The sequence below is a fragment of the Triticum dicoccoides genome, chromosome 4B (assembly GCF_002162155.2).
Source record: "Triticum dicoccoides isolate Atlit2015 ecotype Zavitan chromosome 4B, WEW_v2.0, whole genome shotgun sequence".
Lineage (NCBI taxonomy): Eukaryota > Viridiplantae > Streptophyta > Magnoliopsida > Poales > Poaceae > Triticum > Triticum dicoccoides.
The window spans coordinates 592,811,832-592,829,087 of record NC_041387.1 but is presented as its reverse complement, the minus strand read 5'-3'; the positions used below and the strand labels follow the sequence as shown (position 1 = coordinate 592,829,087).

At 48.7% G+C, this 17,256-nt stretch overlaps 1 pseudogene; it reads right to left on the bottom strand.

Annotated features, from left to right (window-relative positions):
• The window catches only part of LOC119292855, a 100,223-nt pseudogene extending 85,713 nt beyond the window's left edge, over positions 1 to 14,510 (bottom strand).
• Positions 14,511 to 17,256: the final 2,746 nt, after the last annotated feature.

Sequence of the window (17,256 nt, the reverse complement as noted above, 5' to 3'; positions counted from 1 at the left end):
GAGTCTGTATAACACCTAAAGCGGAGGGGGGGGCAATCCTAAGATCATCCTGTCACCTATGTTGGGTAAAAGTATCACTCGTCATATTCTCCAATCGTGTACACACCACCGAAAGAAGGTCTCGATTCTCCACGCGTTGTAGAGAGGACCATACACGAAGAGTCCTGATACATCTGTAGATAACCTGCAACAGAGAAGTACTTTTATCATTAAAAACCTTATCATTTCTACATAGCCAAAGCGTTCAAATAATGGCAAGCGCTCCCACCTTGAGAAAAATTCAAAACTTGTGATCAATCCCATGTAACCGGTTGCCAAATACATTAGCAACACTACAGAGGGGGATACAAGCTAGAAGCTATCTGGATGACTGACCATATAGAACGAGCTAACTTTCATTGGAAGAATAAATATTTTATTGTCTCCTCATGGTGGCAAAAGACACATTGCGGACTTTCATGTCAATTCCTCTTAATAAGGTTATCTTTAGTAAGAATAACTCTGCCGCGAAGATATCATACAAAGATTTTATTCTTAAGAGGTATCTTCATCTTCCAGATCTTCTTGTTATTAGCAACTGGCACATCAAACTGGATTAACCTCTATACATAGACTCCACTGAGAATTGTCCATTCTCATGGAGGTTCCATCTGAATACATCAGACCTATTTGACAATTGCATTATGGAAAACTGCTGAAGCAGAATGTTCCATGATTGTAGTCTAGTCCAATTAAATTTCTTCTGAATGTCACGTTTGGCGGAAATGATTCCATTACCGTGGCGATAGTATCACCCTTGTGGCGCACAATGTTGTATAGAGCCAGATATTGTTCCGGAAGTGTGGCATTTCCTAGCCACTTGTCCTCCCAGAATCTAATTTTTGAGCCGACCTTAATCGAGAAGGATCCATAGCAGAAGAAATATTTCTTCGTAGCCAATAGACCCGCCCAAAAGTGAGAATCCCCAGGCTTCCAGTATATCTGAGATACGACCTTGGAACCCATATATTTCCTTCTTAGGAGGGTTTTCCATACACCATCTTCCGTTTGTAATTTAAATAACCATTTGCCGAGGAGGGCCATATTCTTAACATTAAGGTCATGAATGCCCAACCCGCCTTGGTCTTTGGGGCGGCAAACCGCAATCCATTTAGCCAGTCAATATTTCTTTCTCTCACTATCTCCTTGCCAAAAGAATCTTGATCGAAAGTAATCCAATCTATGTAAAACTCCGTTCGGCAACTAGAAGAGGGAAATCATATATAGTACCATATTACTTAGTACTGAATTTATAAGGACCAATCTTCCACCCAGAGACAACAGTTTACCTTTCCAACTACTAAGTCTTTTTTGCAGTCTCTCCTCGACGTGTTTCCATTCAACATTTGTGAGTCTCCGATAATGTATCTATATCCCCAAATATGTGATAGGAAATTGTCCGAGCCCGCATCCGAATAGTTCAGCTTACATGTGGGCCTTGTCTTGAGCCTCGCCAAAGCAAAACAATTCACTTTTATGAAAATTGATCTTAAGACCCGAGAGTTGCTCGAATGCTGATAAAATCAGTTTCAGATTTGTCGCTTTCTCGAGGTCATGATCCATGAAGAGAATCGTATCATCGACATATTGAAGTATATCGAGACCACCATCAACTAGATGATTTCCTACCCCATCAATTTGGCCATCAACCTTGGCATGCTCAATCATGACCGCTAGCGTATCCGCCACTATATTGAATAGCATGGGCGATAACGAGTCACCTTGATGCAATCCCTTCTTCGTTTGGAAATAGTGTCCAACGTCATCATTAACCTTAATGGCAACACTACCTCCAGAAATGAAGCTATGGATCATAGCGACACTCTGCAGAAAATCCTTTATTCGAAGAGACTGTTGAAGAAAGGGCCACTTGACTTTGTCATGAGCCTTTTCAAAGTCTATTTTGAGTACCACCCCATTCAACTTTTTTTGGTGTAATTCATGGACTGTTTCATGAAGGATAACAACTCCATCTAGGATGTGTTTGTCTTGCATAAAAGTTGTCTGTGATGGCCGAACCACATGTTCAACAACCGAATTTAGCCTAATAGTCGCAACCTCCGTGAATATTTTAAAACTAACATTAAGGAGGAAAATAGGTCTATATTGTTGTATCCTTTCAGCCCTATTAAGCTTAGGTGATAAAATAATATCACCGAAGTTTAAGTGAAACAATTCTAGTTGGCCAACATGTAGGTCGCTAAACATAAGTAGGAGATCCGGTTTGATGACTTCCCAGAAGTTCTGATAGAACTTAGCGGGAAAACCATCTGGACCCGGGGCTTTGTTATGCTCCATTAGGAAAACCTCCTTTCTAACTTCCTCCTCCGAGTATGGGGCTGTTAGAGGGTTGTTTTCCTCATCAGAGACCTGGGGGATGTCATCTATCCGGGAATCATCAATCGTCAAGTTTCCTTCCTCTCGGGCTCTGAACATATTTTTATAATAATTAGTGATATAAGATATAAATTTATCATGCCCCTCAATCGCGCCCTCATCCTGTTGAAGGGAATGAATAATTTTCTTCCGGTGTCTGCCATTGACGACTCCATGGAAATATCTAGTATTCAAATCACCTTTCAGGATAAATTGAGAGTTAGAATGTTGGCACCATTTGAGTTCCTCTTCACGCAGCATGTTAGCTATCTATGCATTCGAACGATTCTTGATCTCGATTTCATGCTCAGATAAAGGTATAACCTCTGCCAAAGCTTCTAATTCATCAATGATAGATAAAAGGAGAAACTTTTCCTTTTTGAGGATACCCACCGTATGCCTAGCCCAACCACCAAGAAATTTATGTAATGCACGCATTTTTTTATTCCATCTGTATATTGGGGTAGGCCCAGCCACTGGTTTCTCCCACACATCCTTGACCATGTCATGGAAGCCATCCCAAAGCAACCACCCAAGTTCAAACTTGAACTTGCGTCTACGTTGTGGTCATGGCAACCCAGTAGTTAGGAGAATGGGTGCGTGGTTCGGTATTGCCTCGATATGAGGTAGAGCATGAACAGACACCATAAGACATTTAGAATCCCAGTCGGTATCCATTAAAATGCGATCTAGTTTCTCATATGTCGGTTCAGGAAGACTGTTCTCGCAAGTGAATTGTCTTCCAATCATGGAAACCTCTCGCAGATCTAGGCCGTCAATTACATCATTGAAAAGGAAAGGCCAATGATTATCAAACCTACCACGGCTTTTCTCATTTAAAAATCGAAGCAAATTGAAATCCCCACCTATAAGAATGGGATAGGGATTATCTTTTGCTAGATTAACCAATTCACGGAGAAAATCAGCCTTGCACTCATCCTGGGTTGCCCCATACACGGCGACGAGGGTCCATGTGAAGTTGTCGGCCTTGTTGCGAATATGGAGTTTAACGTGAAACTCACCATCGTAACTAGCCAAAACATCCATAGTCCTATATTTATGCCAATTAAAATACCCCCAGAATGACCTCTAGGCGGTCATGAAACCCAAATAAAGTCTATCCCGACAGAAAGACGGTTATGCAGACTTACTGAGAAATCAGGTCTCCCTGTTTCAGAGATAGCCAAAAGTTCTATATTGCATTCCCTATTGCATTCCGCAATGAATAAATTTCTAGCCAAGTCACGAAGAACTCTGCTACTAAAAAACATTCCATTCATGAGGAAATAATAGGAGATTTAGAACACTTCTCCCTCTTATGGGACTTACCATCTTTTTTTGAACATGTGGTCTTTGATTTACGTTCGGATATTGTAAGCTCAATCAATGAACTAAGCCCGAGTTCATCTAGACCCACGTCTGAAACCGCTCCTATTTGTTAGAAGGGAGAGAGGGATTGTTGTGGAATATGATGGATGTATTATTGAGCCTCGGGGGAGAGTATATATTGAGTACAAGACTTGGAGGGCAAGAAGCCTCTCCTGGAGATAAGGTAAGATACCGATTACAAATCCTATACTACCAAATACATGTGACCCAAATATATCTCTAACGTCCCCCCGCAGTCGTAGCGGTAGCATCGCAGACAACAGGAGCATCACGGACGGTCAGACTGGAGAGAATAGCAGTCGATGGGCTGACATCCCCTCGCAGTCGCAGCGGGAGCGTCGTGGACGGCGTCACGTCACGGACACATTTACTGTAGAGGAAGCCGACGAGTTGCTCAAGCGAGGTGATAGAACTTTGTGCCATTGTCGAGGTAGCCGAAAGCATGGGTGGTGTAGCCGTGGTCAAGGTAGTCGTGCGAAGAATGCCATGATCGATGTCGAGTCGAGGTAGCCGGTATCGAGGAAGTTGTCGTGGAGCCACGGGCGCAAGGAGGCGCCGTGGGCACAGTAGTGTCAAAGAAGTGGTGCGCCGGGAAGAAGACATTGTTGACGACGCCTCGCTCCGGGTTTGCCAAGCCCGGGGACACATACTAGACGAAGGTACACGTCGGTGTTATCAGCATCGTGAAGGAAATATGCCTTAGAGGCAATAATAAAGTTATTATTTATTTCCTTATTTCATGATAAATGTTTATTATTCATGCTAGAATTGTATTAACCGGAAACATGATACATGTGTGAATACATAGACAAACTGAGTGTCACTAGTATGCCTCTACTTGACTAGCTCGTTTATCAAAGATGGTTATGTTTCCTAGCCATGGACAAAAGAGTTGTCATTTGATTAACGGGATCACATCATTGAGAGAATGATGTGATTGACTTGACCCATTCCGTTAGCTTAGCACTTGATCATTTAGTATGTTGCTATTGCTTTCTTCATGACTTATACATGTTCCTACAACTATGAGATTATGCAACTCCCGTTTACCGGAGGAACACTTTGTGTGCTACGAAACGTCACAACGTAACTGGGTGATTATAAAGGAGCTCTACAAGTGTCTCCAAAGGTACATGTTGGGTTGGCGTATTTCGAGATTAGGATTTGTCACTCCGATTGTCAAAGAGGTATCTTTGGGCCCTCTCGGTAATGCACATCACTATAAGCCTTGCAAGCAATGTAGCTAATGAGTTAGTTACGGAATGATGCATTACGTAACGAGTAAAGAGACTTGCCGGTAACGAGATTGAACTAGGTATTAAGATACCGACGATCAAATCTCGGGCAAGTAACATACCGATGACAAAGGGAACAACGTATGTTGTTATGCGGTTTGACCGATAAAGATCTTCGTAGAATATGTAGGAGCCAATATGAGCATCCAGGTTCCTCTATTGGTTATTGATCGGAAACAGTTCTCGGTCATGTCTACATAGTTCTCGAACCCATAGGGTCCGCACGCTTAAGGTTTCGATGACAGTTATATTATGAGTTTATGAGTTTTGATGTACCGAAGTTTGTTCGGAGTCCCGAATGTGATTATGGACATGAAGAGGAGTCTCGAAATGGTCGAGACATGAAGATTGATATATTGGATGACTATATTCAGACAACGGAAATGTTTCGGGGGTTATCGGATATATACCGGAGTACCGGGGGGTTATCGGAACCCCCCCGGAGGTTAATGGGCCTCATGGGCCCAAGTGGTGGAAGAGGAGAGACGGCCAAGGGGCAGCCGCGCGCCCCTTCCCCCCCTCCCCCCCAAGTCCGAATTGGACAAGGTGGGGGGCGCCCCCCCCTTCCTTTCCCCCTCTCTCTCCTTCCCTCTCCTCTCCTACTCCAACAAGGAAAGGGGGAGTCCTACTCCCGGTGGGAGGAGGACTCCTCCTGGCGCGCCCCTCCTGGCCGGCCGACCCCCTCCCCCTGGCTCCTTTATATACGGGGGCAGGGGGCACCTCCAGAAACAACAATTGATCTCTTGATCTCTTAGCCGTGTGCGGTGCCCCCCCTCCACCATAGTCTTCCTCGATAATATTGTAGCGGTGCTTAGGCGAAGCCCTGCGACGGTAGAACATCAAGATCGTCACCATGCCGTCGTGCTGACGTAACTCTCCCTCGACACTCGGCTGGATCGGAGTTCGAGGGACGTCATCGAGATGAATGTGTGCTAGAACTCGGAGGTGTCGTAGTTTCGGTGCTTGATCGGTCGGGCCGTGAAGATGTATGACTACATAAACCGCGTTGTGCTAACGCTTCCGCTTTCGGTCTACGAGGGTACATAGACAACACTCTCCCCTCTTGTTGCTATGCATCACCATGATCTTGCGTGTGCGTAGGAATTTTTTTGAAATTACTACGTTCCCCAACACATCGGGCATGCGTAGACGGACGAAGATGAAGTTGACGAAGTGCTGCACCAGGCTTACCAGGCCTGGGGACACGTTGTGGAAGAAGGCACATATCAATGTTGCCAGCATCGGGCATGCGTAGATGAGGGACCTGCATGAGTTGTACGCCATGTCGAGGAGTCGGAGGGGCCAACAGAGAAGAAGACTCGACGACGGTTGTGGCGCCAATCAGCATGAGGGCCGATGTCACCAATGGTGGTCGGAGTAGACGAAGTGGTCGGGGTTGATGACGGCGACGCTGGCGATGGACTGGTGCTTGGACGAATACGAAGAGGGTGGACGGGCGGCATCGACGGCTATGGAGGTAGCGGCGACCGAAAAAGAGCGGCGGCGGCGGCCTGATGGCGGTGGCGACGGCTAAGTTAGTAGCGCAGCGGCTGTGCTCAAAGTAGGCGAGAAACACGACAGCATGACAAAGACCGGCGCGTATGGTGGCGTTCCCGCGCCAGGGGAGGCGGCATGGCACATACCACGAAAAGTCGATGCACGGTGACGGGGGAGTGATCAGCCGGTCGCGGCGCTACAATCTGAAGGGGCGACGCACAAGCAGCGAGCGGGCGGGTCAAGCGACAGTGGGAAGACCTCGGAGTGGCGGCGGGTCGTGGCGATGTTGCCTGAAGGGGCGATGCAACGGTGGCGCCCTAGTCGGTGCAGCCATAGGGACGGCCTCGGGCGGCGGTGGAGACCGTGTGCCATGCTCGCTACGGCCCGATAGGGCGACACAACGGCAGCATGCGGGTCGATGCAACCGCGAGGAGAACCACGGGGCGGCGGCGCTGCAGCCCGATGGGGCGATGCAGCGGAATCCCGTTGCTCGATCGATGGAGGGGCGCGCTAAAATCGGGGACAATCTTCACGGGACCTGCGGAGGCATGCGCAACCGACGGGCCTGGTCGGGCGCACGGCGTAGATGGGGCGGATCGCGGCGGCGAGCGAGTGATCAAGCCAATCGCACGCGAGGTCGAGGACGCCGCTTGGTGGAGGCGGGGTGGCGGCAGAGTCCGAGATGAGGCTGGCGATGAAGGATGGCGTGCGATGATGTGCGGACGAGTGCGTCAGCACCGGCACCCGGGCTGCCAAACAGCGTCGGTGCCCGGGCAACGCGGCTCGAGCGACCAACTTAGCAGTGACACCGAGATGAGGCAGCCGACGCGCCTGACGCAGCCGGCCCGATGCAGCCAGGGACGAGGGTGGCGCGCGGGTGTGGAAGATATATTTTTGATACATGTATTGGGTAGTCTAGAATTTGTAACCCGTCTCCTACCTTATCTCCAGGAGACACTTCTTGCCCTCCAAGTCTTGTACTCAATATATACTCGCCCTCGAGGCTCAATGAAAGAACATGCGGTGCCCCCATGTTTGGTTTTGGTAATTGATGACAATCTCTATGGACTAATGGTTGTCTTGAGTTATATTTGAAGGATTTGTCCATAGGCTTTTCTTGAAGTCCATGTGTTGGTTTCAAGGAGTTTATGAGTTGACCAAGGTGCTATTAAGGGATTATCCAAAGATTGGTCATGTGAGTGTTGAGCTTATTGCAAGCATGTCTTGAAGAAGAAGATTGTGTGATTATTCATGTTTACCTTCAAGACATCATCCAAATGAAGAGAGTTGGAAAGATTCAAGGTTGATGAAGACTAAGTCAAGAGTGAATCAAGTTGGTCAAGACTAAGTCAAGAGTGAATCAAGTTGATCAACTCACAAAGCGTAGAAGATGTACCGAGAGGGATCAAGTGATCCCAGGGTATGGTAAGCATTGTCCATTCCACTTTGTGTACTAACCCATGGTCTATGTGAGAGTTCTATGTGGGGTTAGGTACGTGTCCATGGGCTTGCGTCAAGAGGAAGATATCATATAACCCATGGAAAGGATGACATCAAGTGGTGATCGTCATCAAGATTGCCGTGTGCAAGTTCAAGTGGAGCATCACGAAGAGATCAAGTGCTTGATTCTTGCCATCCATTATGGTGTCAATGGACTTGTGAAGATGTGCCGAAGAGTGGCTCACCCATAGTGGACTATGGGGGAGCAATCATCTAGTCTTCATCGAGCCAACGCAATCAAGAAAGGTGGTCCAACTTGAGGGAGTCAAGATCGTCATCATCTGGCTCAAGTGGACCATGTGCAAGGCAAAGGTTTGCCCTTGATAGGTTTTCTATTTTACCGGTCTCGTGGTGGTAGTTGGGAGACCGGGTTATAGGATCGTTTGCCGTACTATCAAGGGGGGCTCTCAAGTTGGTAGCTTGATCGTATCGTTAGTAGAGAACTCAAACCATTGCATCCTTGCATCTTGTTTCTTGGTTCTTGTTTGGTCCTCTTTGTGAGTCTTAGAGCTTATGGTCATCTTGATGACAAGCTTGAGTTCATCGAAAATGGAGTTCGCATGCGTCTTCTATGATGTTTTCCGTGTTGGAGGTTTTACCGGTCTTATCCGAGGAAGGGTTCTCACCATTTTCTTGTGGGGCCTTTCTAATTTGCTTCTTATTGATATTTCTTTCAAGATTGTGTTAGCCCTTATCGCTAGCTTTCCAACAAACTTGGTTTCATCGAATTCGGAGTCCGTTTGCAAAAATTGTGGCAGTTTTGGTGTTCTGAAAAGGCTGCAGCGGTACTACCGCGAATTGGAGCGGATATAATTTTTTACTACCGCTCCAGAGCGGTACTACCGTGGATCCTACAGCGGTAGTACCGCTCCGGACCAAAAACTCGTCCCAAGTCCTGCGGTGGTAGGCCCAGATGTAATTTTTTAGTACCGTTCGCAAGCAGTAGTACCACTACCCTTAGCAGAAGTACCGCTACCCCTAGCGGTAGTACCGTGAGATCAAGCGGTACTACCGCTCCGACGTTTCTTCTAGACTTTTTGCCTCCTTGTTGTTGTGTTTCGAAGGGGTACTACCGCCCTAGCGGTAGTACCGCTCCTTGGAGCAATAGTACCGCTCTGTGCGGGCTGTGAGCATAACGGTTGGATTTTTCCCCACCTATAAAAGGGGGTCTTCTTCCCCATTGAACCTCATCCCTTGAGCTCGTGTTCTTCCCCCATTGTTGACCTTCTTCGAGCTTGCTAACTCTCAATCCCTTCATGGATTCTTGCTAGTTTTTTAGGGAAAGAGAGAGGAGATCTAGATCCATATTTCCACCAATCACTTTCTCCTCTATGTGAGGGGAACCCCTTGGATCTAGATCTTGGAGTTCTTGGTGTTCTCCTTCTTGTTCTTCCTCTCATCTTCCTCCCTAGCATTAGTTGCTTCGATGGGATTTGAGAGAGAAATACTTGGGCACTCCGTGTGCCCTTGCCATTGCATTTGGTGCATCGGTTTGAGTTCTCCACGTGATACGTGGAAGTTACAAGTTGAGAAGCTTATTACTCTTGGGTGCTTGGTACCCTTGAGCTTGTTACTCTTGGGTGTTTGGACACCCTGCAGCTTGTTCCTATTGGGTGCCTTGGCGCCCTAGACGGTTGGTGTTGTTCAGAGCTCAATCATTGTGGTGTAAAGCTCCGGGCAAGCATCGGGGTCTCCAATTAGGTTGTGGAGATCGCCCCGAGCAATTTGACGGGTACCCGTGACCGCCCCCAAGGGTTGCCAAAATGTACGGGTTCGGTGACGGCCCCAAGGGTTGCCAAAGTGTATGGGTTCGGTGACCGCCCCCAAGGGTCGCCATTTGTACGGGTTCGGTGATCGCCCTCAAGGGTCCCTTAGTGGAATCACGACATCTTGCATTGTGCGAGGGCGTGAAGAGATTACGGTGGCCCTAGTGGCTTCTTGGGGAGCATTGTGCCTCCACACCGCTCCAAACGGAGATTAGCATCCGCAAGGGTGTGAACTTCGGGATACATCATCGTCTCCGCGTGCCTCGGCTATCTCCTTCCCGAGCCCTTTACTTATGCACTTTACTTTGTGATAGCCATATTGTTCTTTGTCATATATCTTGCTATCACATAGTTGCTTATCTTGCTTAGCATAAGTTGTTGGTGCACATAGATGAGCCTAGTTGTTTTAGGTTTTGTGCTTGACAAATTAACCGCTAGGTTTATTCCACATTTGTTCAAGCCTTAACCGTAATTATTTTAAAGCGCCTATTCACACCCCCCCTCTAGGCGACATCCTCGATCTTTCACTCAATAATACATTCATCATATTCCGCAACAATCCCTCTCTCTCTTCTAACATGGTACCAGAGCCAAGAGGTCTTTGAGTTCAAGACCCCGCTGGTGCAATTAAATTGCAGCCCACTTTCGGTCCACGATTAGGCCTGAGGGAGCCGCACGTGAGGGGGAGTGTTGACATATAATGTGCTGCCTAGTCTCTTCCATCAGATCAGTCTTTTGGTTGCATTGGATAGAGCATGCACTTCTACACTACTAAATGAGATAGTAGCTGACCATCTGTTGTGGCATGCAGCTCCTCCTCATCGGCATGGGAGGCATAAGACTTGCAAGAAGCATGTGGAGTATCTTTTAATCGGTCATATTCCAAATGTTTCAAAGCATTAATCGAAAAACAAATATTCTTCTGATTGTTTCCAATACTAACACCCAAGTTATGCAACCTAGAAACAATGGCAGTATTGGAAAAGGCTAAAAAGGATTTGGATGACGACGTAATACCTTGGTTGTCGAGGTTGTGCGCCGCTTTACGCCGCATAGCCTTGGGCAACGAGTTCTTATCCGTTTGCGTAGAACCATCGTCGGCAACCGTATGTCGACAACTTCGGCTTGTAGGAGTCATCCCCGGTTGTGGTCGTGGCGCCGACTTTGCTGCCGGAGGAGGGGATGATGGAGAAGTAGCAACATCCTCCCCGACAGTCTCAAACACCGGCTCTAGCGACGAGGCCGCCGTCAGAAGCATGACAGGGGCCGACGTTACCTCGGGCAATGGTTGTTCCATGTTTGTGGCGGTCAACGGAGGGGCCGGCGGTGGCGTAGCAATCCCCTTTCGAGCAACCGTCGAAGACGTGAATGACAGTCTCGTAGTTGTCGGTGTAGAGCGGTGACTTATGTGATACTTACTGTTTATTTAGAGTGTATTTGAGAAATGAATTCACATTGGAAAAGTTAGCATGATGATTTTCTAACTGTCTACTACAATAAGGTTTGCCCGCCTTCGGCAAGAAGGGGGGGAGGGGTGACGTCGGTGCACCTTCGGCTCGCTCTAGAGGTTGTAATTATCGCTTGATGATCTATGAACCTTGATGTAATTTTTTCACTCCTTGTTCTTTGAACTACCTTCACAACAATCGATGAATAGATCAGAAGCTTTCTCAAAAATATGATGAATGGATTGAAAGGTTATCAGAAAATATGTGAAAAATGAATTCACGTCATCAACTCAGAGCCTTGTACGAACAGAGATGCTCTCAATCGCAAAAAAAAGGAAACAAAACGAACAGAGATGCTCTTACATGTACAAAATTAGGAAATCACCTCTTTTGTTTTTGCGTAGAAGGAATTCAGTTTCGGCAAACGCTGGCACACACAGCATCAGCACCAGGAAATGGCGCATGTGCCGTGTTTTTTTACCTTAGACAAACGCATGTGTTCTTCTGAAGTTGAACGCATGTACGTAAACACGTCTTCATCATATGGTACGTGTGAAGAACTGGTCACATTACTCGTATCATTTTCACTGAATGGCCATTTCTGAAACTTAATCCGCTCAGTGAGCCTCCAAAAACTTATTTCAGAATCTGACCCTGACAAATGTGCCAATCTATTTCGCGTTTCTAATACATGTAGTGACGCCTAATGATTTTTCACGATCTAATCCGTGCCGGCAGCCCGTCTTATGTGGCAAGAAAAGTCAAACATGCCAAATCGAGTGGTGTGTATCCTTTAAATCTGGGAGAGGTGCAAGGGTCTCTCCACCACACATTTATATGCTCCTCTTAGAGGTTGTTTGGATAAGCAGAATATACAAAACCCGATCGCTATAAACCAGAAAACAGACTAACAGAATAAAACCTTGTTTGGCCGCTGTAACAAGCCGTGGTTATAGGAAACTCAGTTCTCGTAAAACCCAGAATTTTGCGTTTATAGAAAAACGAGTATTAGTCGTTTTTTCAAAAACGCGATTTACATATACCCGATCCCATACAGTTTCTCTTCTTCGTTCGTTTCTCCTCACGCTCGTCCTCCCTGTCCTCCTTGTCGTGACTGCGTGGAAAGCATGCCGATATGGCGTTCCTGTGATTAGCCAACCTCTAGCCACAACACTAGCTCCGCCGTGTGGCTTACCGCCGAGGGCGTCACCGCCAACCGCATCAAGCACTCGCATGAACTCTCCGCTGCCGGTGTCGAGGGGCTACACGCCTGCAGGCCGACCTCGTCTCGTCGGGCAGAGCTCGTAGGAAGACCAAAGAATGGCGGTAGGTAGTCGCATTGAGAGGAAGCTTTGGCGTCTGCGTGCCGAATCATGGAGGCCTGATGGGAGGCGAGCAGAGGACGAGAAGTAGACATGGGGAGCGATCCGCCGAGTTGGGGTGGCTGCATGATGCATCGGCGACAAGGAATTGACAGCTGTACCTTGAGAATTGTCAATCAAAGGACGAAAAGAAAAGTGCAGAGAATATTACGAGGCAATAGAATAGGCCCCGTCCGTAACCAAACATGGAACAGGAAGAACTAGATTTGCACTTTCCTAACCCCAAACATGATTTTCTTTAAACTGATTATTCCATAAAAAGGGGGTAAAACTGGTTTTGCTAAAAACCAGCTACAAACTCGTTCTGTACAAATCCATTGCTAATATTCGCTATCCAAACAACCCCTTAGAGCAACTCCAACGGGCCGACCCAAACGAACGGCAATTTCGTCCGCTTTTTATCCGTTTGGGTCGGCCGGCCGCCCGGCGTCTGCCCTTTTTTTGTATGGGTCGGCAGCGCGTCCAACGCGCCGACCCATATATGCATGCGTGGCCGGCTGACCGTCCAATTTTACATTGATTTGCATTCAAACATGAGCAAAATGTGAAATGAAAATGTTAACAAGCAAAATAGTTTACCAAATAAATAATATAATTTTACAAGCCAAATACAAATAAAAATGTTTCACATAGTTTTGCAAACGAATAAAAGAAGATACATCTATTGGTTGCCAACATGAGTCCACATATGCTCAACCAAATCATTTTACAGTTGCACGTGAGTTTTCCAATCACGCATGTCTTCATGAAACTGAGTGAACTGCTCAAATGTTGCCGCTACTCCATGCTCAGGCACAACATTTTCACCCTGAAACTGAAAGCCTTGATCGTACAAACGTTCCGGGCGCTCGTCTTCTACGATCATATTGTGCATGATCACACAAGTAGTCATCACCTCTCACAGATTCTGCCTTCTCCAAGTATTAGCAGGATACGGAATGATGCCCCATCGAGATTGCAAAACACCAAAGGCACGCTCGACATCCTTCCTAGCACTCTCTTGCTCTTGGGCAAATCTTTTCCTTTTCTCTCCGATAGGGTTGGTTATTGTCTTGACAATAGTGGTCCACTAAGGATAGATACCGTCATCCAAATAGTACCCTTTATCGTAGTTTTGGCCGTTGACAGTAAAGTTCACCGGTGGGCTGTTGCCTTCGGCAAGCCTAGCAAACACCGGCGAGCGCTGAAGCACGTTGATATCATTGTGTGATCCAGCCATGCCAAAGAAAGAGTGCCAGATCCAGAGATCTTGAGACGCCACGACCTCTAGTATGACAGTGCAAGCCCTGACATGTCCCTTATACTGCCCTTTCTGAGCAGAAGGGCAGTTCTTCCACTCCCAGTGCATGCAGTCTATGCTGCCAAGCATCCCCGGGAAGCCCCTGCTCGCATTCATCGCCAACAAACGGGTTGTATCTTCAGCTGTCGGCTCTCTCAAGTACTCAGGGCCAAACACAACAATCACAGCCTTGCAGAACTTATACAGAGACTCTAGGCATGTAGACTCGCTCATACGGACGTACTCGTCAATGAGATCACCGGGCACTCCTATGCAAGCATTCGGATGGCGGCAGTGCATTTCTGATAAGAGGAGAAACCAATCTTGCCGACGGCATCCTCTTTGCACTCGAAGTAGTCATCATAGCCGACCACTCCCTCTCTAATACGGTTGAAAACATGCCTACTCATACGGAACCGGCGGCGGAATTTGTGATGTTTGAACAACGGGTTTATTGTATCAAAGTAGTCCTTCCAGAGAAGGAAATGCCCGCTCTCTCGGTTGTGATTCAACGCCGGAAGGTGGCCCGGAATGGAGCCACGGAACAACGGCCGCTGGCTGTTGAGGTGGTGATGGACCAACACGGCAGCCAATATCTCCTCCTCGTCATCGGATGACGAATCGTCGGAGTCGCAAAGGAAATTATGGAAATAGAACTCGTCGGTGGAGTCCATTTTCATACCTTGGCAAGCTGTCGAACAGCTTGCGGGCGTCGAAGAAGGAGACGGCCGGCGAGCGGAGACGCGGCGCCCACAGACCAGCTAGGTGCCTTGCCGGCGTCTGACGAGTGTGACGGCGTCCGATGAGCGTGCCGGTCGGATGTGGCGGGGGCGGTGAGGCGTCTTCTTGGTGCAGGCGGCTGTGCGGTGTGGGAGCGGCGGTGGGATCCACTTTGCTCCCCGGCAGCAAAACGGCGGCGGCGGGCGACGGGGGGAAGGGGCGGCGTTGCTGGGCGTATGTGGAGGCGGTGGCAGCTGGAAAAGTCGCCGGCAAAAATGGGCGGCGGCGTCGGTGACGGAGGAGGTAGGGCGAGGGTTGCTTGTTGGGCGGGGGGTGAGAGGGGAGGCCAATGTGCCACAGACCAGCGGGCCTTGGGACAAAAGTAGGCGCGCACGCGTCCGTCTTGTGTCCGCGCCGACGCAAATCGGGCTCAAAATTGGGCCGGGAATGGGTCGCCCGCTGACGAAAAACGGACGCGCGTCCGTTTGGGTCGGGGCGTTGGGACGCCTTTTCTGTCTGCGCCGACCCAAACGGACGGCCGCGGACGAAATGGGTCGCCCCATTGGAGTTGCTCTTAGAGCATCGCCTCAAACCAGCCAAACACCCGGACTGGTCGTCCGGTTACTGACCGGTCACGAAAATGTGAGCCAGCAGGGCGCCTCAAACGCTCGGGCTGTCCGACGCCCCTCATATCCAGCCCAAATATAGGATGGATATCGGGTTGTCCGGGTGCGTCCGACACGTCAGCCCGGCCCACCCCGACTCCGCTCCGTTCCCATAAATATCCTCAATCCGGAAACCCTGCCTCACTTCGCTCTCGCTCCATATCTTCTTCCCCCGTATGATTTCTTTGATTCGATCCACTCCGGCGACCATGTCGAGCGCCAGTAGCCGCTCCAACTCTGACTGCGACGAGGAGATGGCCCTCCACGTTGCCAATGAGAGGTCCAAGGTGGACACAAGGGGCAGTTCCAGGTCTGCCGCCTCGCCTCTCCCCCGCCAACGCTGGCTCTTCCCGGCCCGCAAGCAGCTCCGCGAGGGCTGCGCAGTCCGCGTCTCCCCCCACTACTAGGGAAAAGCCCTGCCCTAGCCAGCTACTGCTCCCACACGCGGGCAGCGGTGGGTGCTTGTGCCCGCCTAGCCGTCTCGAACACGCACGCCAGAGTCGGAGGCGCGCGCCGCCCGCCGTGAGAGGCAACGGGCAAGGGAGATGGATGCGGCGGAGAGCCCTGTCCGCCGCTACCCCGGGTTATCGGCGAAGCCCGAGGAGGACGAGCGGCTCCTCGCGTGGGTCTACCGTCGGTCACTTACAATGGCAGAGACGAATGCTCGGCGGCTCTGCCAGAACAACGAGAAGGCTCTCTGGCTTGCCATCGAGCAGTCCGAGTGCGAGGCCAAGGAGAAGGCAACGGAGGCGGCTCGACAGGAGGACCGGGCCATCCGACGACTCAAAGGTCTCATCATCGTCTCCTCCGACAATGACAACCACGGCGCCTCGTCGGACGACTCAGATGATCCTCCAGCAACCATCTACGGCTACAACTGCGTCGGCGACCGGAAGGGGAAAGGGCCGGCATGGAAGTGGCGGAGATTATGTCCTTTAATGGGCACACATTGTAATAAAGGAGTTGTGTGTGATACTAATAACGAGTGTGCATGGTTGATGAAACAAGACGTGTGCTAGTAGCTCGTACCTAGAAGCCGACCCCAGTCCAACCATTAATGACGTTCACCTGCCCGAACCAACCCACAGACTTATGACGTTCACCTGCCTGAACCAACCCACAGACGCCCTAGTGCAGAAATTAATGGCGTTATACACATGTCCCGCAAACCATGCCACCGCTTCCCGCCTCTTCCGCCAGCGAGTGGCTAGCTCTATAAGCCCCAAGTAGCAACAACGCACCGTAGCGACCCTTCATAGTCGCCCATACCCATACACACTGTTGGTGCAATAATTTGCCTCCTTGTGTTTTGGAGATTGTTGTCATAAACAGTATGGGACTAATATGTTCGCTAGTGCACACAGAGTGTCAAGTCCCTAGAGTCATGTGGAGTTTGGAACAAACTCTGAAGATAATCTCCTGCGAGGCAGCGAGGATTATCACTGAAGGACACACTTGTCCAAAGTGCCCCTCCAAAATTGTTGACGCAAATCAATTGATTCGGTGTTCGTTCGAAGAAATTGACTGCAACCGAGAAGGTTGAAGACAGAGAAAAGACATAGTGTTTTCTTTCGTTGTTCTTATTCTTTTTCTTGAGTCATAGGACCACCGTACTATTAAAAGGGACATAGTGTTTGTAACTTACGGTTCTGTGATGCTAAACCAAAACCTATGTGTGTCGAGAGAAATCTCTTTGTATTCTGAATTTATACTCACCACCAAGAGACATAGTTCTTCTTCGTTGCGTGAGATTTGATTCGGACCAAGGAGTTAGCATTACGTGCTCCGCAAGTAATGTTACCATTGTGCTCAAAATCCGACCGTTCATTACGTGTCGGTCATACATTGACTAGTGGTCATGTCTAATTTTTTTATTTTCCCTGGGAAAGACCGCGACTAT